The sequence below is a fragment of the Panthera uncia genome, assembly GCF_023721935.1.
Source record: "Panthera uncia isolate 11264 chromosome B3 unlocalized genomic scaffold, Puncia_PCG_1.0 HiC_scaffold_1, whole genome shotgun sequence".
Classification (NCBI taxonomy): Eukaryota; Metazoa; Chordata; class Mammalia; order Carnivora; family Felidae; genus Panthera; species Panthera uncia.
This window is the reverse complement of record NW_026057582.1, coordinates 60742344-60750573: the sequence shown is the minus strand read 5'-3', so window position 1 is coordinate 60750573 and position 8230 is coordinate 60742344. Positions and strand designations below refer to the sequence as shown.

General features: G+C 36.9%; 1 non-coding gene across 1 annotated transcript; it reads left to right on the top strand.

The window, feature by feature from the left end:
* The first annotated feature begins 3469 nt into the window (after positions 1 to 3469).
* Positions 3470 to 3572, top strand: LOC125910486 (U6 spliceosomal RNA). The gene has a single exon (XR_007453996.1). It is a non-coding gene; the product is annotated as a U6 spliceosomal RNA (small nuclear RNA).
* Positions 3573 to 8230: the final 4658 nt, after the last annotated feature.

Genomic DNA, 8230 nt, shown 5'->3' with positions numbered 1-8230 from the left:
AATTAATATTCATATTGGGAAATAAATTACTTTATTGATCCTTTGTGTAAAGATCTAGAACTAGATTGTTTCATAGTTTCTTCTCTTGAGGATAAATACTGTCTCCAGTGCATTGAGTTATATCCAAAGTTATAGTGAGGTTTTAGTGACCTCAGTACATAGATAGGCACAAGATTTGAAAATGAGGAACTATAAAATTTTTATAATCTTTCTAGGAAAAAGTTAGGCAAGTACTGTGTATATCATTGTGTAAATACACACAAAAAAGTAGTTAATTTTGTTGAGCAAGATATTTGATGTTTGATGTTGGTATTTTAAATATCTTCCTATGACTATGCTAATATATGAATAACTATCAGTTTAGAAAGTACTAAAATGAATGGTTTAAATTTTCAAGATGTTATTTCATTCTTCCATATAATTTCATTTAACTTTATTTTAAGGCTGTACTATAGTAATAAACTACTCTTAATTTTGATAAATGCAAATTTAATTTTCATAAATCCAAGAATTTGTCTTTATTCTTCCTTATGATAATCTCTCTTAGGCAGTTAGAAATTTTACGTAAAGACTGAAAGAGGATAGTTATGAGTTTATTTGTTTTGACCAGGGAAAAATATGAAGTTAGAAGCACCGACACACAGCATATACTTATTCCAGAAATACTACACCTGTTCATAATAAAAATGTCCAAAACAGTGTAACAGTTATTCCCAACAATTATATATGCTGCTGCAGCAAGCACTATTCTCAACAATTATAAATGACTAGTCCATTTCATCTTCAAATATCATTTAGATTTGTTTGTAATACTTGAAAACTTGTAGTAAAAACAAAACAGAACAAAATTGTAGATTGTGTATGAGTTAGAGCTATTTTAACTTGTGGTGCTTTAATTCAATTTTTTAGTTGTAGAATATAGTAGTAAATATAAATAACCATAAATAAATCCCTATGTGTGATCACCATCTTAAAAATATGTACCAATGAAGTCTGCATTATTTTGTAATTGTTGACAGGTGGTGGTTAATACTGGCTGCCAGCAGAGGGCGCTTTGAGGTTTATCTGTTAGAATTCCAGCAGGAGCCTAGACTGTCTTCAAACTGTTTTCCTAAGAGTGAAGACATTTCTAACATTTTTTTAGTCTCTTATGATTTGCTGTCTAATTTTACAAACCTGTAGATCGTGTGGCAAGGGATGAGAAGGCTAGCTAAAAAATCCAGCAGCAGTTCCCTGCTGACTGCATGAGCAGATGTGTAAGAGATGGTCCTGTGGTATGAAATTTGAGGGAGGCAGGAAACTCCCTGGCTTTTTTCTCCCAGCCCCCTTTCAGGCTCCATCACCACTGTCAGTGGTTCTCCCCTAGAGATCTGTATGGAGCCCAGAAATAAAAGGTAGGTTTTTTTTTTTTTTTTTTTAATGTTTATTTATTTTTGAGACAGAGACAGAGCATGAACAGGGGAGGGGCAGAGAGAGAGGGAGACACAGAATCTGAAGCAGGCTCCAGGCTCTGAGCTGTCAGCACAGAGCCCGACGCGAGGCTCGAACCCACAAACCGCGAGATCATGACCTGAGCCGAAGTTGGACGCTTAACCGACTGAGCCACCCAGGCGCCCCGATAAAAGGTAGTTTTAAAGTAGTCAATAAGAAAATGAACACCAGATGGAAAAGAGGGAGCCCAAAGGGGAATCAGTGCTGCAATACCCTTCTGGATGACCAAGGGCAGTGGTTTCCATACTTTTTGACACGGTTACATATCCTAATACATTCATGTGTACTTACACACACATATACAAACATGCATCTAAAACAAAACTATCTTGAAACAGTATTTACCCTTCTAATGTATGAAAGAGATACATATATAATATTTATTGCCTTTTTTTTCTTTTTAAAGTAAGTTCCACGCCCAATATGGGGCTTGAACTCAGGACCCTATGATCAAGAGATGCATGCTCCATCTACCAACTGAGCCATCCAGGAGTCCTGAGATATATATAATTTTTAAATACTCAAATGAAATATAGAAAATAAATTCTAATGGATTTTTCCAGGAAACTGACAGACTTGATTTGGAAATGTCTGTGGAGGAACAAAAGGTTAAGTATAGTCAAATGCTTCCAAAGAAGAAATGGAATTAAAATTGAGCAGGATAGAGACAACAGAGATGAAGAAAAGAGAAGGTGTAGATTAAAGTGGGGTATGGCAATAGAACGAAGAAAAGCTCAGAAAACAAGCTACCGTATTATTTTTTAAAATTGTCACATGTTTATTTTTTCAGATCTGTTTTTTTATATACATAATTTATTGTCAAGTTAGCTAACATATAGTGATACGGTGTGGTCTTGGCTTCAGGAGTAGATTCCTGTGATTCATCACTTCCATAAGACACCTAGTGCTCATCCCAACAAGTGCCCTCCTCAATGCCCATCACCCATTTTCCCCTCTTCCCCCTCCTTCCCCCCTTCCACCCTCAGGTTGTTCTCTGTATTTAAAAGTCCCTTACAGGGCGCCTGGGTGGCTCAGTTGGTTGAGTTTCCAATTTAGGCTCAGGTCATGATCCTGCGGTTCATGGGTTCAAGCCCCACGTTGGGCTCTGTGCTGACAGCTCAGATCCTGGAGCCTGCTTTAAATTCTGTGCCTCCCTCTCTCTCTGCCCCTCCACCACTTGCACTCTGTCTTTCTCTATCAAGAATAAATAAACATTAAAAAAGATCTAAAAAAAAGTCTTTTATGGTTTGCCTCCCTCTTTGTAACTTAATATATTTTTTTCTTTCCCTTCCCCCTTGGTCTTCTGTTAAATTTCTCAACTTCCACATAGGAGTGAAAATATATGATATCTGTCTTTCTCTGACTGACTGATTTCACTTAGCATAATACCCTCCAGCTCCATCCACGTTGTTGCAAATGGCAAGATTTCATTCTTTTTCATTGCTGAGTAGTATTCTATTGTATGTATATACCACATCTTCTTTATCCATTCATCAGTTGGTGGACATTTGGGCTCTTTCCATAATTTAAGGCACTGTTTTATTGAGCCCCACACAAAAACAAATAAAGAGAGAACTCTGTGATGTTAGAGAAGGTTTCCCGTAACTTGCTTAGTGTAGGTGGCCAGAAAAGCCATTTTTATATAAAAATAACTAAGGGGTGTCTGGGTGATTCAGTTGGTTAAGCACCGACTTCAGCTCAGATCATGATCTTACAGCTTGAGTTCGAGCTCCACATTGGGGCTGTGCTGACAGCTCAGAGCCTGGAGCCTGCTTCAGATTCTGTGTCTCTTTCTCTACCCTGCTCCTGCTCTGTCTCTCTCTCTCAAAAATGAATAAACAAAATAAATTAAATAACTAAAAAGTATTAAGGCCAATTCCCATACAAAGTTATTATAATAAAAAGATAAAGAGAAGTACACTACTGTTCCTATTCCAGAAAGACATGCCCACAATACAGATCAGAACTGTCATCTATTGTGCTTGCTTTGGCAGCATATATACTAAAATTGGAATGATACAGATATTAGCATGGTCCCTGCTCAAGGATGGCATGCACGTTTGCAAGCATTCCATATTTAAACACAAAAATCCTGTGATCTACTATTTCGAAATGACGAAAGATATTAAAATGTTACAAGACCTGAGAAAACAAAACACAGTAGTAGTCCGCCCCTATTCATGGTTTCGCTGTCTGTGGTTTCTGTTATCTGTGGTCACGAAGCAGATGATCCTCCTTCCGGCATATCATCAGAGGTCAGTAGTCTCCTAACACTGTGTCACAGCACCTACATCATCCCCTCACTTCATCTCATCATGTAGGCATTTCGTCGTCTCACATCATCATCATCATTGTCATAAGAGTGAGTACAGTCTGATATTTTGAGAGAGAGACCACATTCACACAACTTTAATTACAGTAGATTGTTATAATTGTTCTCTTTTATTATTGCTGTTAATCTCTTGTGCCTAATTTATAAACTTTATCATAGGTATGTGTGTATAGGAAAAAATATAGTATATGTAGGGTTTGGTACTATCTGTGGTTCCAGGCATCCACTGGGCACCTTGGAACAGATTCCCCACAGATAAGGGGTGTCTACTATATATCATAATTAGAAAAACTCAGAAATGAGGTGACAACTCAGCAAGGAATAAACAATAGAGGAAAAATTCATTTCAGAAGTGAAGACTGAATTAGAAGGAACACAAGACTGAACAAACCCATTACATATTGCCTTGGAAGAAACAGAAGGTTAAGGAGGAAAATTAAAAAACAACAACAACAAAAATCAATGAAGTATGAGATTGAAGGGAGTCAAGAGGAAGGAACAAATATTGAGGATGGACAAAGAAGATTAGTTACATGAATTATGGCATCCTTGAAGAAGAAAGCCAAAGTAAAGGAACAGAACAAATACTAAATACTATAATTAAGAGAATTTTCCTGAAAAAAAAAACAAACATTTGAATTTCATACTGAAAGCATAACTGAGAATATTGAATCAGAAGGACCAGCGACAAGACATAGTCTAGTAAAATCACTGAACGTAAAGGAAAAGGAACAAATTGGGGCATATCTAGGAAAAAAGAGCAGGTGACTTATAAGGAAAAGAAAATTAGGTTACCATTGTCAACAAGCAAGAACTCAGGGAACATTATTCCAGTGAACCCTGCCTAAGGAATCTACAAGAGAATGAGCTTCACACATTTGAAATGACCAGAAAGACATCAAAATAAGGACTGATGACGATTAAATATATGGTTAACTGTATAACTAAGATGAAAGGGTAAGAGTACAAGGAGGTTATTTAAGAAATAACAAATTTCAAATTAAAAACCCTTGTTTTTCAACCTATGCCTGTAACTTCAGTGTGAGATGCTATTTTTTGCAAAGTCCAACCAGTTTTTTAAATTTGTCTCACCAACAATTGTGTCTCAAAAATCAGACCTGAATAAATGCATGCATGATTCCTATCTGATTCAGCAAAGAAGTCACTCATATCACTGATGAATGAGATTCCTTTTAACGTGAATGTTGGTTGCTATTTTTGTTTCTGTTAATGAGTAACACAAATGTGAAACAATGAAGATATGTAAGAGAAGTGCACTCATTTGTCAATGATGCAAGTCTTTGATGAATTGGGTAATAGTGTTCAAATACCTTCTCATTTTTGGGGTGCTATTCAAAATGGCTACAGATACAATGTCCTTTATTTTATCTATCTATCTATCTATCTATCTATCTATTTTTAGAGAGAGAGAGAGAGTGCGTGGAGGAGACAGGGACAAAGGGAGAGAGAGGGAGAATCCCAAGCAGGCTCCATACTCAGCACGGAGCCCAACACGGGGCTGGATCCCACAACTCTGGGACCATGACCGAAGTCAAGAGTCGGATGCTCAACCGACTGAGCCACCCACGTGCCCCCACGATACCCTTTTTAAAGTTTAATTTTCATTATTAAAATTTTCTCCACTTTTTAAAGTCTACACATCATGAAAAACAACAAATCAAGGGGCTCCTGGGTGGCTCAGTCTATTGAGCATCCAAGTCTTGATTTCAGCTCAGGTCAGGATCTCACAGTTCATGAGATCGAGCCCCACATTGTCACTGTCAGCACACAACCTGCTTGGGATTCTCTCTCTCCTTCTCACTCTACCCCTCCCCTGCTCACACACACTCTCTCTCTCTCAAAATAAATAGATAAACATTAAGCAACAACAACAACAACAAATCATCCTAATTTGTGTCATTTACCAATTTCTGTGGTGTGACTATTCTGATTCACATCACGGCTACCAGTGTGATGTCACTGAATGCAGAGCTGAGAAGAGTCATGTACCACCCACCATTACACAGTAATATAGTGTTTCCACCATGCAGATATAATAGATTTAAATAATCTGAAAAGCATAGCTAGTCACATGTAGCAAAATAATTAGCAACTGATGAGTTTTGAGTATTTTCTACCTTTGCTTTTAATATACTTAGTTGTAAGTTTATATAATTTAGTTTTAACAATGGATGTGTTTAAAAACCAGGTGGCAAAGTTTCTGAATATTTAACAATTCGCTATCCTGAGCTGGTGTGAGCTGGCTCTAGCACAGCACTAAGTAAGAGAGATAGAAAATGTAGTATGTAATGGTCTGACAAAGTAAATGGAGTACAACTATCTTAAGAACAGAAGAGGGTATGAATTTTTTTAATATTTTCGGTAACCATATTGGTAATAATAGTAGTATTATTATTCTGAGACTGCTGTGTGTGTAGTAGGAGATAAAATGAATAATTACGGGATATATTAATTTTATCATCCTCTACATTCTTGAGAATCAGAATTCTCATATGGAAGAAGGACATACAGAGATAATAGAAAAGAAGTTCCATAAAAGCTTGAGTTGGAACTGGAACTCTCAATCTGGATGCAACAATATTTTACATAGATTTCTTATTTCTGTCTGCTGAACAGGCCTAGAAACAGTGATCAATCCAGAAACAGTGAGCATCCTTTGTGCCCACACTGTGGCACAATCTACAATTCTTATTACAATTTCCATTAAAAGAAACTTGAGTTCTTAGAGAAATGGTAAAATCTAGGACTGGGCAAGAAATGAACAAAACAAACCTAGAATATCCTACATTACCAGATAGAAAGAAATCAAATACTACTAGCATCATGTCAATGACTCAGGAACCAGTTTTAAAGGGCTACTAATGGTCAAAAAATGGGACAATTTGAGCTCAATAATGACAATAATTACAATGGATTGATACCTATCAAAATGTTTAAATTGGAACGTTCATGATTTTGTGTGTGTGTGTGTGTGTGTGTGTGTGTGTGTGGGTGTGTGCGTGTGTGTGACCTTTGGAGAATGATAAACAATTCATTATTTTTAAAACTGGTAGCTTAAGGGAAGGAATCCAACATTTATTCTGCCTTTCCTATATGAATTGCAGCACTTGCTGATAGGAGTTGATGAGGGTAAGTGTGTTCTTGCTGATAGGAGTTGATGAGGGTAAGTGTGTTATTATAAAGGTAATCCAACAAATAAAATGATAGAATTTGCATATCACCATTAGGCTATTTCTTTTTTTTTTTAATTTTTTTAAAATTTATTTTTAATTTTTTTAAAAATTTACATCCAAATTAGTTAGCTTATAGTGCAACAATGATTTCAGGAGTAGATTCCTTAATGCCCCTTACCCATTTAGCTCATCCCCCCTCCCACAACCCCTCCAGTAACCCTCTGTTTGTTCTCCATATTTATGAGTCTCTTCTGTTCTGTTCCCCTCCCTGTTTTTATATTATTTTTGTTTCCATTCCCTTATGTTAATCTGTTTTGTCTCTTAAAGCCCTCATATGAATGAAGTCATATGATGTTTGTCTTTCTCTGACTGACTAATTTCACTTAGCACAATACCCTCCAGGTCCATCCACATAGTTGCAAATGGCAAGATTTCATTCTTTTTGATTGCTGAGTAATACTCCATATTATATATATACCACATCTTCTCCATCCATTCATCCATCGATGGACATTTGGGCTCTTTCCATACTTTGGCTATTGTTGATAGTGCTGCTATTAACATTGGGGTGCTTGTGTCCCTTTGAAACAGCACACCTGTATCCCTTGGATAAATACCTAGTGCAATTGCTGGTTCGTAGGGTAGTTCTATTCTTAGTTTTTTGAGGAACCTCCATACTGTTTTCCAGAGTGGCTGCACCAGCTTGCATTCCCACCAACAATGCACAAGAGATCCTCTTTCTCTGCATTCTTGCCAACATCTGTTGTTGCCTGAGTTGTTAATGTTAGCCATTCTGAGGGGTGTAAGGTGGTATCTCATTATGGTTTTGATTTGTATTTCCCTGATGATGAGTGATGTTGAGCATTTTTTCATGTGTCGGTTGGCCATCTGCATGACTTCTTTGGAGAAGTGTCTCTTCATGTCTTTTGCCCATATCGTCACTGGATTATTTGTGTTTTGGGTGTTGAGTTTGAGAAGTTCTTTATAGATTTTGGATATTAACCCTGTATCTGATATGTCGTTTGCAAATATCTTCTCACATTCCGTAAGTTGCCTTTTAGTTTTGCTGATTCTTTCCTGCTTTGTCAAAGATTAGTTGGCCATACGTTTGAGGATCCATTTCCGGGTTCTCTATTCTGTTCTATTGACTTGAGTGTCTGTTCTTATGCCAGTACCGTACTGTCTTGATGATTACAGCTTTGTAGTACAGCTT